The 18,145-nt window shown below is 36.3% G+C and overlaps 1 long non-coding RNA gene across 3 annotated transcripts in view; it reads left to right on the top strand.

Annotated features, from left to right (window-relative positions):
• LOC310892581 overlaps positions 1-18,145 on the top strand; it is a 39,194-nt gene that overhangs the window by 18,249 nt on the left and 2,800 nt on the right. Inside the window, exons 3-4 of one of the 3 annotated variants that reach the window (XR_014578238.1) lie at positions 11,003-11,059; positions 12,538-13,874. This is a non-coding gene — a long non-coding RNA (uncharacterized lncRNA). Of the gene's footprint in view, positions 1-11,002; positions 11,060-12,537; positions 13,875-18,145 lie in introns of those variants that run through there. The other 2 variants (XR_014578239.1, XR_014578237.1) reach the window with 2 other exon arrangements.

Below are 18,145 nucleotides of genomic sequence, written 5' to 3'. Positions count from 1 at the left end.
AAGAAAAAAGAAAAAAGAAAAAAGAAAAAAAAGAAAAAAGAAAAAAGAAAGATCAGCAGGGAGTGACAGGCTTTGAGCAAAATAAAAAACAGTTGTGGGAATAAGATCTTACTGAATATCATCAGTCTGCTTGAATCCATCTTGTTTTCAGAATTTACTTTGGAAATTTCCCAGAAATTGACAAAATTTGAATCTGGGGTTGCACCTACTTCCCATATTGAAGTTAAGGTTCTCAGTGTGAAATTACATAACTGACAGATTTCAGTAGCACACAAGGGCAAGCTGCCCTCATGTTTCTTGTGAAAACTTATTGCCATTTCATACTTTTAATCCACTTGCAAAGTGCATTGTGAATCTGATTTTGTCTTTTTTTTTTTTTTTCCAATATCTGTGTTTTGAATCCGTTTACTTCCCTCGCACACCAAGTCACGGGTATTGTTGATCTCAGCCTACTTGTAGTTAGACTTGATGATCTTTCTAGCTACCTTCCAACTGTTCTGTTCTGTTCTATTCTATTCTATTCTAATTTATGCAGAAAAAATGAAGCAGTAAAACACATGTAAAGCTTTAATGAGGTTTTCTAAATTTTGAAAACTATTTTCTTTTACATTTTTAAATCATGGTATCATGGAATTTTTATATTCTAAATCATAGATTTTATAAGAATTTTAAAAAGGAAAAGTAAAGGAGAGAAGAAAAGTCATAAGGGAATTATCAAATCTCCTGAATTATGAAGCTGCTGGCTTCATATCGGTCAAGAGGTTATCCATAAATTCACAAAAATATTATGATCTAAAGAAGGCATTGCACTGAATGTCTATGCATTTGGGGAGAGAACAGTAAGAGGCTGGGGGCTGCAAATTTGATACCCAGGACAAAGTATTTTACTGCACTATAGCCTCATGATGTTTTATTTCCTTCATAAAATAAAAATCCTTACTGCTTCAGCTCAGTTTGACTAAAATGGTGGAAGGAGGGCTTGGATAAGTAGCTGATCTACTGAGGGCAATAATCTCTCAAAGAAGGAGCAGGCAGCAGCAGGCAGTTGACATGTTTGCAACCAGATTTATGAAGCATGTTAGTCTTCCTTACGCAAAGTGCTTCTGCCTTTTCAGTCTTCTGCAGCAGATTCTTTATTGGCATTATAAAGCCTATCTGTTTAACAATGAGCTAGTAGAGTTGGTCAGTGCAAGTTGTTTTGGTTTAGTTTTGAACTTTTTTTCACAAAGTTGTTTTCAAATTAATGGCATTATCAAAAAGTTGAAAGTTTTGCATCATTGTGATAAAGACAGTGGAATTTATGAGGGAAAAAAAAAAAAAAGCCATCAACTTCCCTTTTAATTGATTGGTTTGTTCAGAATTTTTTACAGAATATTGAGAGTAAAATTTGTGACTATAGGTGTAGTGTGTCCTGGGGTTTTCTTGTGACATTCTTGCTAATGGGTTTCTGAACGGTTAAGTACAGGTGACATGAAAAGCAGGAGCAGTATTTTCAGTAAGACTGGCAAACCTCTTACAGGAGCCATCTTTGTCTTTGAGGCTACAGATCAGTCAGTTTTTAAAGGGAATATGTTTTCCTACATGTCCCCAGTCTTTCTTTTAAAATTCCTTGTTTTGTCTGCATATTAATCTACATACTTAATTTCTAGAACTATTTATTTTCCACTTAGTTTCTAAACTATTGGTTCACTATTGTCCTCTCTTTTTAATTTAGCTCTACCAGTTTACTTAAATTTATTGATCGAGTATATTTGAAAAAAAAAAAAAATTTAATTCTCTGTTAACAATGAACAATCCATTCTTAACACAGAAATATTCAAAAAATAGAATATAGGCGTAATAAATATCATATTTAAGGATGGTATTTAAAATGTATTTTCTTCCTGTATGTAAATTCTTTTACAATGGTTTAGCTGTTTCCTTCTAGTCTTTTTTTCCTAACAGCGTTGTATTTAGAAAAAAAAAATGAAAAAATAGTTCTCCAAGATAGAGCAGTACTGTATGCTTCTGCAAATATTAAGCAGAAAATCAAGAGGAGACAAATATAACAAAACTGAAAATAATATTATCACAGCTGTTCCTTTCACCATCACAGGTGCTATTGTTCACAGGAACACATTGCTTTATCTTAAAAAGCTTGCTTTCCACCCAAAACTGAAGGGAAGAAGGGAAGAAAAAAAGGGGGCGTGGAGGAGGGTGTGAAGAAAGGTTTAAGGAGGGAGTTTAATTATAGAATTACAGAACCACAGAATGGCATAGAATGGCTTGTGTTAGAAGGGACCACAAAGATCATATAGTTCCAACCCCCCCTGCCATAGGCAGGGAGGACACACACTAGATCAGGTTGCCTGGGGCCCCATCCAGCCTGGCCTTGAACACCAGGGATGGGGCATCCACAGCTTCTCTGGGCAACTTGTTCCAGTGCCTTACCACCTGCTGAGTGAAGAATTTCCACCTAGCCTCTAATTCAAATCTCCCCTCTTTTATTTTAAAATCATTCCCCCTTGTCCTGTCATTATCTGATTGAGCAAAGGATTGCTCTCCATCTTTCTTATTAGCCCCCTTCAAGTACTAAAAGGTTGCAGTGAGGTCCCCCAGAGCCTTCTTTTCTCCAGGCTGAACATCCCTATCTCTCTCAACCTTTTTCCATAGGAGAGGTGCTCCAGCCCCTTGATCATCTTTGTAGCCCTCCTTTGGACCCACTCTAACAGCCCCACATCTTTCTTGTGCTGGCGGCCCCAGACCAGGATGCAGTACTCCAAGAGGGGCCTCACAAGGGCAAAGTAGAGCGGGACAATCACCTCCCTTGACCTGCTGGCCACTCCTCTGTTGATGCAGCCCAGGATGCAGTTGGCCTTCTGGGCTGCAAGTGCACACTGCTGGCTCACGTCGAGCTTTTTGTCCACGAGAACCCCCAAGACCTTCTCTGCAGGGCTGCTCTCAATGAGTTCTTCCAGTCTGTCCTCATATCTGGGATCGCCCTGACCCAGATGGCGGCACCTTGCACTTGAGTTATTAGGTTCAGGTGGGCCCACTTCTCCAGCCTCTCCAGGTCCCTTTGGATAGCATTCCTTCCTTCTATTATATCAACTGCACCACTCAGCTTGGTGTCATCTGCAAATTTGCTGAGGGTGAACAGTCCAATGCAGCAGTCCAGTCAGTGTTTTAGTTTAGGTGAGAAAGGTATTTCCAAAGTGCATCTCTTCAATATCTCCACAGGCTCTGTTTTTGTTTGCATTATAGAGTGGTTGTGGATTGTGTAAATTTGATACGTCTGGGGGGAAGCCAAAATGAAAGATGCTCTCCAGAAACATACCTGACACTCTCCAACTGCTAATGGGATTAGTCCTAAAGACCAGACTGATTAGCCCAATGTAAAACCCCTGAAATACATGCTACATGGATGTTGAATCCTCAGCACCAGCTGTTTTATTCTACACATTTGTTCCCAGTGCACTGCACTGCAGCACTTGCTAATGTAGATACAGCCTGATTCTCTTCCTACTTTATGTAGAGTTGCTGATCCATCCCTCACATAGCTGTTACATGAGAGCAGTTGTAGAGGATCCCAGTATGAAGTAGATAAGAAACAAAATTCCTTCAGGGAAGGGAAAGTTGAAGCTACATCTTAACAATTAAAACCACTCAGTTTAGAGAATGATCTTGAAATGTTACAAAGAGAACCTGTGGGCAGGAGTACAGAGAGGAAACTGGATTCCTAAAAGTGAGGATTCATCAGTAGAAGACAGCTCTTCAGAAGACGATCAACTTTATGTGCCCAGGCAAACTGTTCAGGAACAGTTTTAGCAGAAAAAGCATGGATGCAGGTAGAAGCAGACAATGTCTTTGCATTCTCTATTGTTTTTTGGTTTTGTTTAGGAAAAAATAAAATTGTTAGAGGAAAGAAGCAGTCACAGAAGAGCACTGCTTCTTCTTCCACTGCATAAAATTTTTCTCAGTGACATGAATCTACATTTATAGTTTCTTATATATTTCTGCAGTATGAGGGTGGGTTTTTTGTTTGTTTTTTTGTTTTTGTTTTTGCTTCTGTGTTTAGAAAGGCTGGGACAAAAGTATCACCATTTGCAGACACAGAGTCAGGCAGTGTGGTGGCCTGCCAAGCCACTGATACCACATATGCTGAAATGCTTGTTGCCCAGTCACATAGCACTTGTACTACAGCCAAGAGGCTCAAGAGAAAAACAAATGTGCAACAGTTCCCTGGGAGAGCAAAGCTGACATCACCAAGACCTTCACAGTATCATCTACCGACAACAGTGTGAAACCTAACACTGTTTGTTGGATGTTTCTGAGATAAGTGCAGTAAATTTTGAAGATATGCAATGATCAGTGTGAACAGTATTCCTTTTGGTAGTGATCCTATTCAAAGATAAAAATTTTATGATGTTTTGGAACTACAAGAATGGAACATTTCTGATTAAATAAAACAGTTGTCTTTTTCCAAAGAAACATACCTAGCATCCTAGGATGGAAGGCAAAGTGGTTGACAAAAGTAAATGGACAAAGAAATCTTAGCCATTTAAGAACACTTTGCAAAGGAAGCTGCCTGGCTTCACTGTAAAGAATTACGTTTCACTTAATACTGCGGTGAAATCCAGAAATAAGTAGCATTGAGAGAGGCAGAAAAGGTCCTGTCCTAGGATTCTCTGTGACAAGTCTTCTCACCCAAATATCCAACACATTCCCCAGAAACCACCTCTTGTTGTCCTAGATATTGTCCTTTCTATCTTGTTCAAATCCTGCTTTAATGTTTGCCTGCTTCTTAAGGGAGGAGGTAAATTTCACATTCACATTAATTTTCACATTCTCTTTTGGGGAATGTGAAAAAGAGGGCTGATTTGTTTCTTTTTGGGTGCTTGTGTCTTACCAAAAGTTAATAAGACTTCAGTGCCTAGTGGTCGAAAATCTTGAAATGTTTAAAATCCTCACCCCACCCAACTTATTCTGTATGTTTTGCAAATTCAACTTGCAGAACAGGATGCTTCAGATTTGCTAGCTATTCTGAAATCATTATTAAAACCAGGGATAGAATAAAGTAACACAAATAGCAGTGTATTTTATCAAAATATAAGCATGAGAAATAAGTTGTTATGTCTGGGAAGAAATAAAATTATAGAGAATATATTAACATATCATACAGCTCTCTTTTGGTCTGGTTTGTCTTCCCAGTGATTTCTTTGTTCCACTCACCACTTTTAAAGACAAATTTACATCCATGGACTTTATTTAGTCCTAACAGCTGATTTCATTAGAGCATCAAGCTGATGTCTCAGGTCTTTTGCCCGGTCATGCTGGGGATGTTTGTTACATAAAAATAACTTTGAAAGACTCTTTTCTTCTAGGCAGACTAAATAAACATAGTAGTTAGTCAGTGGCAAATGCATTCTTACATGATTTTAATGAAAATAATAATAATAATAATATTCTAATTTTGATTACCATAAACAAACTCTCCTCCTGACCAGAGAATGTGGTATTTCTCAGCTGCCATACGTTTATATAATAGTTTGTAACCTATTTTACACAACTACAGATGAGAAAAAGAATACTTACTGCTTGTCCACAAGGAATTTGCAAAAACTGGCAAGCAATTATATGGGAGATAGACTTTTTTTTTTTTTCAGTAGCTTACTGAATTGGGCAGGTATGTGATAACTAGTAGATGGAGTCAATATAAGACATTGACACTGTGAAAACCCTTAATCATGGGGTTAATGAATGAATGAATCATCATTCTTAAATCACAGAATCATAGAATGACTTCAGTTGGAATGGGCCTTAAAGATCATCTAGTTACAACACCCCTGCCATGTGGGGCCATCCTTAGCTGCCTTATTAATCTTTTTATATTTTTATTGATTCTGTAGATATTTCTGATGTATGCAATATCAGTTTCCAATTTCTAATTAAGAACAATTCTTTCTCTTAGCTGTTATACCTTATTGCAAGATAAGCATATTCCAAAAGCCCTTCTCTGTGTGAAAAATGTAGAGGCACTTAGCTTTCTTGAATTATCCAGGATATGTAGTCATTGATCATGTAGTACAAGGAAATGAAAGAATAAGGAGTATAAGATTTATAGAAAAATCTATGATTTCACTTTATTATGCTTATAATCTAATCTGTTTGTCTGAAATTCACCTTTGTGGTAGCACTTCACAAGGAAAGCACGAGGCTTTTGAAGAATCCCTCACAGCTGATTGAGCTACTGATTCCTTCATAACATTTGTCCAAGTGTTGATGGACTTCTGCAGATTTTATTTTTAATGAATTTTTACACCAAAACTAATTCCACCTTCTTTCAAAAACTTGTACAGAGGACATAAAGAGACCTTACCAAATATGACCTTTTTCCTGAAGGCAAGAAGTGTTGTCATTGCTGTCAAGGAGTTCTATAGTAAAGACAGGTATCAAATAAATGCATGCTTGATCTTTGTATAGGTGTTGTACAGAACAATTTTTTTTCAGGGAACCTATGATGATGATGTTCCTGAAGTGCTGCTTTTGTCACCTTATACTTCTGCCAATGAAGTTGCTAAGTTGCTTCTTAGCTTCTCTAATACTGCGGGTTTTATTCTGAAATTGATATCCTTAGGCATTGCTAAATAAATACAATTTTAAAATTGTATAAGAAATCAGTCTTACAAATTGAAATTCTGGATGATTTCCTCAAAGATTTCTTTAAAAGTTTCTTGGAGGACATACAGATATTGCAAAATAATTTTCAGGATTATCAGAAAGTATTTCTGAAATGTTCAGAAAGGTAAAAGGACCAAGAATAAGTGTTTAAATACTTTCCATCTGTGGTACAAGCATCCCATGTTGTGTTCTCAGTGTGAGGTAAGCATAAAACAAGGTCTTCCTTTGGGTCTCAAGAGTAAGTACCGGTACATTTTTCTGATGTTTAAAGAGAGAAAAAGTCATGACACAGCCTTATTTATTTATTTATTTTTTTTAGCAGCAGCAGAAACATTAATAGTGTTTCTCCCCACTCTCCCAACTATTTTCTCTTATTTATTTTAGATATTATAGGAAAGTAGTGGTTTTGTGACTTGTGTTGACTCTGGCTGAAACTGGACAAACAGTTAGAAGTTGCTGAGATGAAGAATTGTCAGGCTGTCAAGCAAACTCACGATGATTATCTAATTTATTTTCTAAGAGAAGGAGTTTAAAATACAGGTGAAGTGGTAGTTGATAAGAGACTATCAAATATTTCACACATCTCTGTCCCTGGAATATAGTCAAAATTATTCTACAGTAAACATGTTACTATGTGAGCTCATGGAGCTGACTTGCAATGTCCAGGCCCTGTGTTGCTTAAAAACGTGTTCTGCCAAACTGTTTTGGATCATCTGCACTAGAAGCTGATCATGACAGCTCTTACGTGGAAAGTGCTAGCCATTTCAGCATGCATCCAACATAGTTCTGTCTGTTTTCCATGCCTCACTAGTAATAACAACAATAGTACTCATTCTAGGAGGAACAGGAGTTAAGAGTCCTTTGGTCATAGTTTGGAATATATCTGAAGGACAACAGAGATGAATCAGAATACTTTTATTTCTTGTGAATTAATTCAAATAAATGCTTATTAACCTTGTGACCTTTTGGCATAGTAGTGTGATAGTTTTAATGCTAAAACAAAAATTACTAATATGCCTTTTTCAAGGTCTGAATGTTTATTTATTTTGGTGTTGAAATTGTTTATGCTGTTGACAGGCCATGTATCCATGCAGGTTTTGGCAATTGATTTTCTTTGAGTGAGTAAATAATGAAGTAATTTTACTTTGTCTGGGCCTTAATCAAAAATAGTTCCTATATTTTTGCTGGGAGAGGCTGCATATTCTTAATTTTCAACAGGTTGTGTGTGCACTGATAAACTATTCCTGCAAGCAGAAGCGTCCTGCAAGAGTCACCTGTCCCTTCTGTTACTTACATATATAATGTCAACAAACACTATAAGGTGCATTTTGCTAGGGTCATACCATTCTCATGATAACTGATTATATCAGGTACTGTGTTGTATCAGGTACCATCTGTTGTTATTAAAGACCTTAAAATTTGTCTCTGTCTGCTGCAATAGGGTATGAAAGTAGATTGCCTTCCATTTTAAGGAGCAGTAGTTCTGTTTACTTGAAAGGAATAACACCACATTATTTTTTCCTACTTGTATGCAATCTAATTTCTTTCTAATCAATTTCAGTTGAAAACTCTTTAGGATTAACAGCAAGCTAGAATAGTTTCATTGATTTCAGTGGAAGTACATCAGTTTACAACCAAATGAGGATCTAGTCTTTACATTGCCATGTCAGAACACTAAAGTTTTCATATTCTCAATAGTGTATATATTTTATTGCCAGAACCAACCCTGCTGAGGGGAAGTAAAATGTAAGTAAAAATCTAGTGACTTCTGAAGGGGAGGTTTTCAAAAATATTTTAGAAGCATGATGGAAAATCATACATAGATTGTAAATATCCTTTTTACTCTTTGAAAATGAAAGATGAACATTGAAATGTGGTTTTCAGTAAAACATGAAACAAAAATGGTGGGTAAGTTGTAGCTGAAAAAGCTTGTCTTAAGTTTCATTGTGTAACTTCCTCTGAGAAGGTGACTGAGCACATATTGCCTCCTCTGAACGAAACTTCTTCCAGCAGAGGAAGAAGAGAAGAGGTGAGAGTTTGTATCATCCTATTTAAAATAAAGGGACTAAGTGAGTGTGTGTTATATACTGAGGAGAATGACCAGCAAAAAGAAGTAGATATTAAAATGTTCCAGTAATGATTCAGCAGCTAAGATTGCATGTCAGAATAAGCTTTGTATGAAAAAGAAATTCCATTCTTTTCTTAAAAATCTTTTCTTGAAATTTTCACACAGAGTTGTGGAATTGGATAGAAATAGCAGAGCAGCCTTTTTATTGTACTTCACAGGGATTCTTTATACAGCACTTGTTTTATACATCTCCAGACAGCCATTGCCCTTTTTCCTAAGCTACTTTACATCTGCTTTATCTATTTCCATCAGTAGGTCCAAAGCCTTTACCAAGCATTAAAAACATCTAAAAGTTAATATGTAAAAAACTATATGTTTAAGCTTTCAAAATTACTGGCACAAAACCTACCCGCACAGAGAGGTAATGCCAAAGTCTCATAAATACATGTTTTCTTCCCACACCAATACCATTTTGTTTGTTTGTTTGTTTTTTACCCTTAATGTTTTGTCATTTCCTCTCCCATTTTGTCTTCACACGGATCAACATGCTTCTGTGCCAGATTTCTCAGTGATCAGTGAGAATAGTTTCCTAAGGCTAGTATGATGAGAAGTCTGAGTAAAGAGAGATGGGGTTGCATGTAGATTATTATATTTTCTAAAATAAACCTTGTATTGTAGTCAGAAGAAAGGGTATGTATTAACCAGGTGGCTTAACTTCGTTGCTTTGTTTCTGCAAGACTGAATAAATTCTACCCACTTCAAAACTATTTGTATAGGGCATTTGTAGCCATTGGAGTGAAGGAAGAGAAAAGATGCCAGTAAAATTGCTATTAATATGCAGATAAATAATGTTGCTTAATATTAAAAATCATAGAAGTTTTTGTATAAGTCTTGCCATTAGGGAAGATCACTGACTTAGTGCTTTTATCAAAAAGAAAGCAGGATCTGAGCTTCAGCAATTCTGCATTTTGCAAGAATTCTGTCAAAGCAGAGAAAATCAAAAGCTGCATTGTTTGCTTGCTACTCCTATGGCTGAGATACCGTGAGAAACAAGCAAAGTTATATTAGGAGTTTTAAAGGTGAGTGAAACCACAGTTCGATCAAGCAGTAGGCCAGCTGCAGACAGAACTGGTATTCTGTGGAAAATCAATACTCAGGAATTCTCTGTTTCAAAAGGTAGCAAAAGAAAGCTGAAGCTAAACCAAAGAATATAAAGGTTTTCTGGGGGTGAAGGGGTGAGAGAAGTCCCAATACTGAGATAGACAAATTATCAATTGGAAAAATAAGTTGATACCTGTTACCTACACCTTTCCTCCATTATTTGTTCTCCTGTGAATTAAATGTTATATTCTAAGAGAAGCTAAAAGCTATTCTGTGATATATTGCCTATTATCTAAGTACATAGACTGAGAAAATGAAACATGTTATGATTCATTAGTCCCTTACAATCATAAGCTCATTAAATGAATCTGTTCCAAACCTATTGTGGAAAATCCCTGGGCAAAATGAACAAAATAAATATGTTTGCATAAGCAGTATCAGGGTTTTCGATGACTTCCATGTGATGTTTATTCAGCAAACAGGCCCAGTATCTTTTCTGCATTATCAGTGGCTTAGATGCATCCAGTCTGTGAAGCTCACTTTGTAATCTGACATCAGCATGCAGCGTTCCAGGTTTCCTGTGACTTTGGACAGATTATTATTCCAGCTTTTAGCTTTGTCCCTTCGACCCTTACCCTGTTGAAAGCCTAGTTAAATAGATACAAATGGTTCCTGAAAAAGGAGAAAATTGCACAACAAAGTTTATTGCCAAAGTGTAAAGGCTGAGAGCAAAGCTGCAATCATCAACAAACAGGTCTCAACTGGGCCTCTACACTCAAGGAATGGGGGCTAAGAAGGTTTAAACTTTTTACAATTATATGAATGGTGGGTAGTAGTATAGAGGAGAGAAACTTGTGGAACAGAGGTAGGCATCAGAATACTTACTGGTTTTATGTGCTATATGTAATCAGAGATACAGCAGTAATGAAGATAAAGCCAATAGTCACATCATAAAAGTCACATAATGACTTTAAGTCTTACACAGGTGAAACCTGTATCATCTTTTTTGAAATACCGACTGAGTTTCATTGATTTTTGGTTCAGTGTCAGACATTAAGCTTTCTGTGTGCTCCAGAGGCTTGCAATTCCCTTTTGTCTTACAGTTTGTTTTGATGCTGATGGTTGTTGCTGTTCTGCTTTTTGATTTTTCAGTCTTTGTTTTTCTTTATTTAGTCTGTGAGGTCATTGACAATGGATTCCAGAATTGGTGTGAGAACTACAGATCCTGAGGTAAGTACAGCTCATACAGTTATAATGAAAATCCCTTTGAATTGAAGGAACTGAAGAATATATCCTACTTACTTTGGTGGGAGTAAAAAAGAATATGAACAGAATTACAGCAGTCAGGGAAGAACAGGAACTGCTGCTGACCAGGAGTGCTGCAGAACACTTTTCCTAGCTGTTTCCCTCATTAGGTAAGGATATCCAAAACAGCCATGAAAGCCTAGGGCACAGAAGGTCATTTAAGATCTCAATTCTTAATGTCTTATTTGAGGGCAGGGGGGCAGTGGAGAGCCTTGAACATACTGAGGCTTATCTTTTTGAACTTTGTGGTTAAAACCAGAGACAATACCTGATTAAGAATCATCTCTTCTGCCTGAAAGTTCTGGGGAAGGAATATATTGAGTTCTCTTCTCCAAAAGTTACTACATTTTTTTTCTTGAACCCTGGAATTTGAGATCCACAGGGGATAAATTTCCAGAAGAAAAAGCAAAAAGGAAAGCATAGTGTTTCGATACACTTAAAGATGTTTCATTTATCATGATTAAAGCATTCTGTAGATGTAAGATTATCTTGACTCACTCAAATGTCTCCATTTAAGACATTTTATGCCTGTTTTGTCTCATTCAGATGAGATGTTAGCAAAGTACCATGCACTCAGAATCTAAAGAAGCTAGTCATTGAAGCAGTACTTTAAAATATTCAAACTTTCTCATATCCAGAAATAAGCCTATAAACTTCCTTTTTCCTCTGTGCCTGATAAAACCAGTCAAGTGAACAAAATTTTACTTGTATTTATTTTTTTCTCAAAACCATAATTTTCATAAAGGCAGTGGAAGTGATGGGAGGTAAAGGGGGTTGATATTGTTTTTTTTGTTGTTGTTTGTTTGTTTTCCTGATCAGAACAGTCATTACTAGTTTTTATAGGAATGTTCATTTAACTTCTAATTGGTTCCTCTCTGTTGTGTTAATTTTCAAGGTTAAAAACAGCCACTCATGAAGATAAAATTTGAATGTTAACAACTGTCTTCATACAGTGGTAAATTCAGTTTTTATTACAGCATAAGCCTAGTGGACTGAAGCTTAGACAATCCCTAGAAGAGCAATCCTTCTACACTATCTCCAGGAGTGGGATGTTTCTAAAACACAACTTGAAAATCGTAGGGAGTTGACTGGAATAGCACAGGCCTGACCATTTATCTTCATAAACAACCAAAGTATAGACTTAGAGGCTTTATTTGGTGGGAACTCATGCCTTCCATTCTTGATGATTTCAGCAGAAGTAATAGATCCTCCACACCATGCACAGTTGAGATTGTTTAACTTCACAGGATGAAATTCTGCAGGGATTTTTATTGTTTAGTGTGATGTTGAATAGACCCATTACCACATCCTTATAATAGCTGTAACAACTAAGTGAAATGACACCATTGACAAGTTTTATCCTCAAATTAATATTTTCTAATTCTTTTTAATTCTCATTTTAGGTATTTGAAGTAGACATTTCATTGTCATTCCTTATTATTATTGGCAGTTTCTGTGAAGTGTTAGAAATGGATGAATCCAAGAATACTGAAAATCTGAAGATCCATATTGCAAAAGCCTTTTTGATTTTCTCATCATTTGCCACTTCACAAATATCTTTGACATTCCTGACATGGAGAAGATTATCTGAAAAATAATAATAATAATAGTAATACCTTTACACCATCACCTGTTTTCAGTGTTTGACTTTAGTGTGAGGAAATTTAATTGTTGAAGTAAGTGAAGCTTGTAAAGCTTGTGATTAATGTATATTTTAATGATCCATGCTAACAGTAGCATGTATTATTTTGTATACAGTATCATCTCCTTCTATGAATAATAAATGTCAAACAACTAAGCCCCAAATGTCATTTGGCTTTGATTCATGTAAATTGTTCTTTTTCCTAATACAATTTTAATTGAATTAGCAATCTAAGAAACATGAAAATCAAAACTAGATGCTGAGATGTTACATTATGAAAATGGTTGTGTCATTATTAAATAAAAATAATTTTATTTTAATAAAGTGATGCAAAATAAAAATATTTTAATTAAATTATATTTTAATAAAGTATAAAATGAGTATGTGAAGAGTTCAAGAGAACTAGTAAAGTATCCTGTTTAAATTATCACATATCCCATTTTCAGAAAAGTACTTAAATGTCATTAGGTACAATCATTTGACAGATGCAAACAGCATATAATTGTATTTGTAACTGTTTATATATAACCAGTCAGTTAGAAAAGAGGCATGACAAAGTTATCCTGCTACTTAAATGAGGAGATCTTGAATTAAAAACATGTATTCTCTGGCATCATCCACTGGCAAAGAAAGATACAAGTTAGAAATTAATATTAGAGAGAAACAGAGAAAGAGAGAGATCAATTCCTTTCAGTTGCTAATAATTCAGGTAATTAAGATTCTGGATCATGTCCCAGAGTTTTGGCCAGAACTGTTTTTTTGTGCTAGAAAAGAACAGTGAACTCCTGAACAGTCTGCTCTTCAAGTGAGCTATTGTATAACTCACAAGTAAATGGTGTCATTTGCAATTAATTCACATAAATTGTGTTAACTTTCTGGCACCTCCTTCTGCACTTCCACATAAGGTTTTTCATAACTTCAGTGAAACCAAAAGAGTAGCAGTTTGCCAAGAAAGTGCTAGAAACAAAAAGTTCATAATAGTAATACTATTTATATATATATATGAGAGGTACAGAGAGAAGAAAATACAAAAGATAAAGTCTAAAAGAGTCATAACCTGTTTAAGCTTGTTTCTCTTTTCAATTAACTTGTTAAAAAACATAAGCAAAACAGACAAACATGAAATATTACTGGCGGTATCTAGTTAAAGACTGTAAAGATACTGAAGTGGAAAATGATGACACTCCTTTTTTATGTATAAAATTAATCTTTTTTTTTGTCAGTCAAGTAAATGAAAAAATATATATATTCACCTTGATTAAAACAAACTTTTCAGTGGGATTTTCATCTTTTTCTGAATCCCACTGACTGATTTAAATATGGAATCCAAAGTGGGTCAAACTTTTCCCATGACTGGCATTTTCTGGAGCTTTCTGAAGATGCTGCATATCTCTGCCAGGGATAAATGATGTTGTTAATAGAGTTCTTTTCCTTTATTTAAATCACAAATCTGATTCTGAGTCTCTTCATTATCTATTTTGCCAATATACTGTTCAACTGAATTACATCTGACAGTACTATCTATAAAGAACTGCTGCTCTCAAAGATGACACAGCAGACAAAGGTCCAGATTTTTCTCAATAGGTTGCAAGGATCATGCTTTCTGAGAACCTGACAGTCAGATTGTAGCTTCCTATTATATTACTGCATCATCTGAGTAAGTGTAGCTGCATGGTACCCTTTCTTTATTCAGGGCAAACCTATGATATTTAACTTGAGCAGTACAATTGGGATTAGCTGATTGTGAACATGAGGTGAAATTCATCTTAAATAAAAGCAGACAGTCAAAATAATTCAGTCTCACTACAGACAGTCAATGGAGAGAGACACCCTTGCCATCATTCACCTCGTCCTAGACTCCTGCCCTAGGATAAGCCTAGAAGTTTTTGTCTGGAAAAATTCTTGGTTGGTTACTGTAAGACCTTCATATTCCTGAACCCTGAAACATTTTTTTTGACGATGGTGCAGCCTGCAGGATGTATACAGTCCACAAGAAGATCCCATCTGTCATACAGCTGGTCTGACACTCTGCTCCCTAGCTGAACCTTTAACAACATATTGGAGTGGGCAGAGGCTTAATGAATTGTTTCTGGCATCTTATGTTTTCTATCCTGTTAAGTGGCCAAAACTCTTGCATTTCTGCTGTATGGTAGATGCAGCCAGACTTGTTAACTGTGATGTTCATCTATCCAGTATATATGCACCATTTCATCATGTATTGAACTTTCATCTCTTGATTATCCTCTTCTGCTTTGTCTTTACATGGACCAAATGCACTAAGAAAAACAATGTTCTAACACTTTACTCCCACAGTATTCACTCTCTAACTGTAGCCATAATTTTTTTCCTAATATATTAGCATGACCATTCTGGAAAATCATGGGACATAGTCAGATATCTACACTTTAAAAAGGAGGTTGATAAATGAGTAGCTATTCACACATGGAAAGGGTTGGCATATCCGAAAGGATATTTAGAGGAAAAAGTCTTCACACTGTAAAACATGATTACAGTGAGAGGTTTTAACAAGTTTGAAGAACCTGAAAATCAGTAGATGATATTCTGCAATTTAACAGGTCAAACTACATGATCACAGTGGTCCCTTCAGGTCTCAAAATCTATACATCTTTATTTTGCTCATTTTTCCCTATTGGAAATGGATTTCTCTAGAAGTGATTAAGCTGCCAGACTAATTGAGGTTTAGGTTAGCCAAAGAGTTTGAGCTGTTACTGGGAAAGGAAGTAGCCCACATTAGATCAAAGTGATTTCGGCAGCTTGCAGAAATTTAGATTTGGAAATACAGGGAAGAAATATGTGAAAAAGTCAGTCACTAGAAATATGTGCAAGAGAAGGAAAAGAAGCCTGACAAGTAAGAAAACTGGAAAAGGGAGATAGTAGATATTTATTTAGCTGTGGTACAGAGATTTCTGTGTCTGTCAGATACTATTACGTCTACACAAGCCTGAAGGATTGTAATGCTGTGATTAACAGACTATTACTGATTAATGGACTATTACTATCAGGCTGAGAGAATTGGGTCTATTTATTCTGGGGAAGAGAAGGCTTTAGGGAGGCGTTATAGTTATAGCCTTCCAGTACACAACGGGGGCCAACAAGAAAGCTGGAGAGAGACTCTTTATCAGGGATTACAGTAATTGGACAAGGGGGAAGAATTGCTTTAAACTAAGAGGGTAGATTTAGACCTACCCTCTTCTTCTTTAGGAAGAAATTTTTCATTGTGGGGGTGGTGAAGCACTGGAACAGGTTGCCAAGAGAAGTTGTGGATGCCCCATGCTCGGAAGTGCTCAAGGCCAGGCTGGATGAATCTTTGGTCAACCTGATCTAGTGGGAGGTGTCCCTGTCCATGGCAGAGGGGTTGGAACTAGATCATCTTTAAAGTCCTTTCCAATCTAAACCATTCTGTGATTCTATGATTCTGTGATTATTTGGTTTGCAATTGATATTTACTATTTCTATAATTATTACAGTTTTGGTCTTTATGAAAGAAAAAATATTTTTGTTCAAAACTGGAAAAGTTAGTCAGAGATTTTTGGTCTCATATTTTGTTTTAGTTTCTGAAGGTCTGGAAGGCAAATGGTAAGAAAAGTAGCAAAACTATTCTCTGAATTTAGCTCTCAATCCCTGTGAAGAAAGTCAGAAATAGCTGATCGTCTTTGCTAAGAGTCTAGTGTGTGTTCAATTGCTTTCAGCCACAGTTGTGAATTAACTTTGCCTTGAGAAGCAGTTTTACACATTTGAGTCAGTAATTGGCTATGAATAGTCTAATCACTGCTACACATGGAGCACAGGGGTGCCAAGAACAGGTTTTTTATTGTTCCTTTGGAAAAGGAACACATGCCCACAGCTCACGAGGTAGAGGGTTGTAAAAAATACTTGGCAGCCACACAGAAATCATCTGATCACAAGCTAGCACCCTACCTTATGAGATACTCAGCAAATTTCTAGCCTGAACTTCAGCATGACTGCATATAGAAATCATCCTTCCTCATCTTCTACCCTCAAGTCTTTTATGTTCTTGCTCATGTGTATCTACAGTATATTCTTCGTACTTGTCTCTCCTCCATTTACATCATCCTAGCAACCCTGTGGAAAGTATGTTTCCACTGTGCATTGAGCTGACAAAAATAGAAGACCTATCAGGCCTGCTATCATGTTTTCATAGCTGGGATCCCACAGCAGCACAGGGCTTAAGACACCAGCAAGATGGAGTTCAGCTGCTAGCATCTTTTCTAACCAAAGAACTGAATTATTGATGAACAGAGCCTGAAGCATTTAAGGCTAAAATATGTTATAAATCATATGTCAACAGATGACCCCAAGCTGAATATATAGCTGAATTCATTTCAGTTTCATGTGACGTCAGCATTGCCCGTTGCATGAGTTACAGCCTTGCATTCACTCTGAGGCTATCTATTATCTAATATGTCTTACTTGATTTTCAGTTTCAGGCAGGCAAATTGACCATGTATACTTGCTTGTGTCAGTAGCTAATTTTAGGTAGCTAGTCTAATTGAAGATGTTATGCTCCTTTAGCTTGTCAAATACAAATTCACATTTTCTGATTAATGTGATTCATTTGTATTAGATCTGACTTGACAGAATGACAATGTGTAATATAGAATACAGGGATGACAGGGTTCTCAGTCTCCTCTGTCACATTTCATTATGAATTGTCTAGTCAAGGCTGTGGCCCACAGTATCTTGCCCGCAATATGGTAAAATTTGAACAGTATTGCAGCCATATATGGTCTACACAATATGTTCTCACAGGTGGCTATATGCTTTCAGAAGGGTGACAAGTTAAACAGCTTTCTTATGTTTGTAACACTTATATGTAACTGACTCTCTGACATTTTGATGTGACTGAAAAATTACTGAGAACATGTGGAAGAAAAAGAGAAAATCCTTGAAAGAAAGCTAAACAAACTTGAATTAGTACAAAATAACAGAAATATGGAATATGGAATGGGGAAAAATACAAGGAAACTAAAAATAAACAAACAAACAAAAATTACATTGGTTGGTGGAGCAGGGAATGCAAAAGGTGGGGAAAATGCAACAGTAAGCAGAAGTTGAAAAATGTGTCAAGAAATAAAAGAAAAACGTGACCTCAAATAAAAGGGTACTGGTAACTTCAACAAAAAATAGGGAAAAGCAGTAGATAGTAGAAAAACACTCCATAGTGGAGTCCATGGGGTATTAACATTTATGAGCTCATCAGCAAGAAGAAGCTGCGTGCCAGGGTGGGTAGAGGGTGATCTGTCAGTCCAGCACCTCTCAGAACTCAGGCAGCAGAGGGAGACAGGAGGTGAAGAGCAGAATCTCTCTCTAAGATCACAGACAGTATT

The sequence above is a fragment of the Anser anser genome, assembly GCF_964211835.1.
Source record: "Anser anser genome assembly, chromosome: 1".
NCBI classification, from domain to species: Eukaryota; Metazoa; Chordata; class Aves; order Anseriformes; family Anatidae; genus Anser; species Anser anser.
Note: the sequence above shows the minus strand (reverse complement) of the source record. Positions and strands in the feature narration are given on the sequence as shown.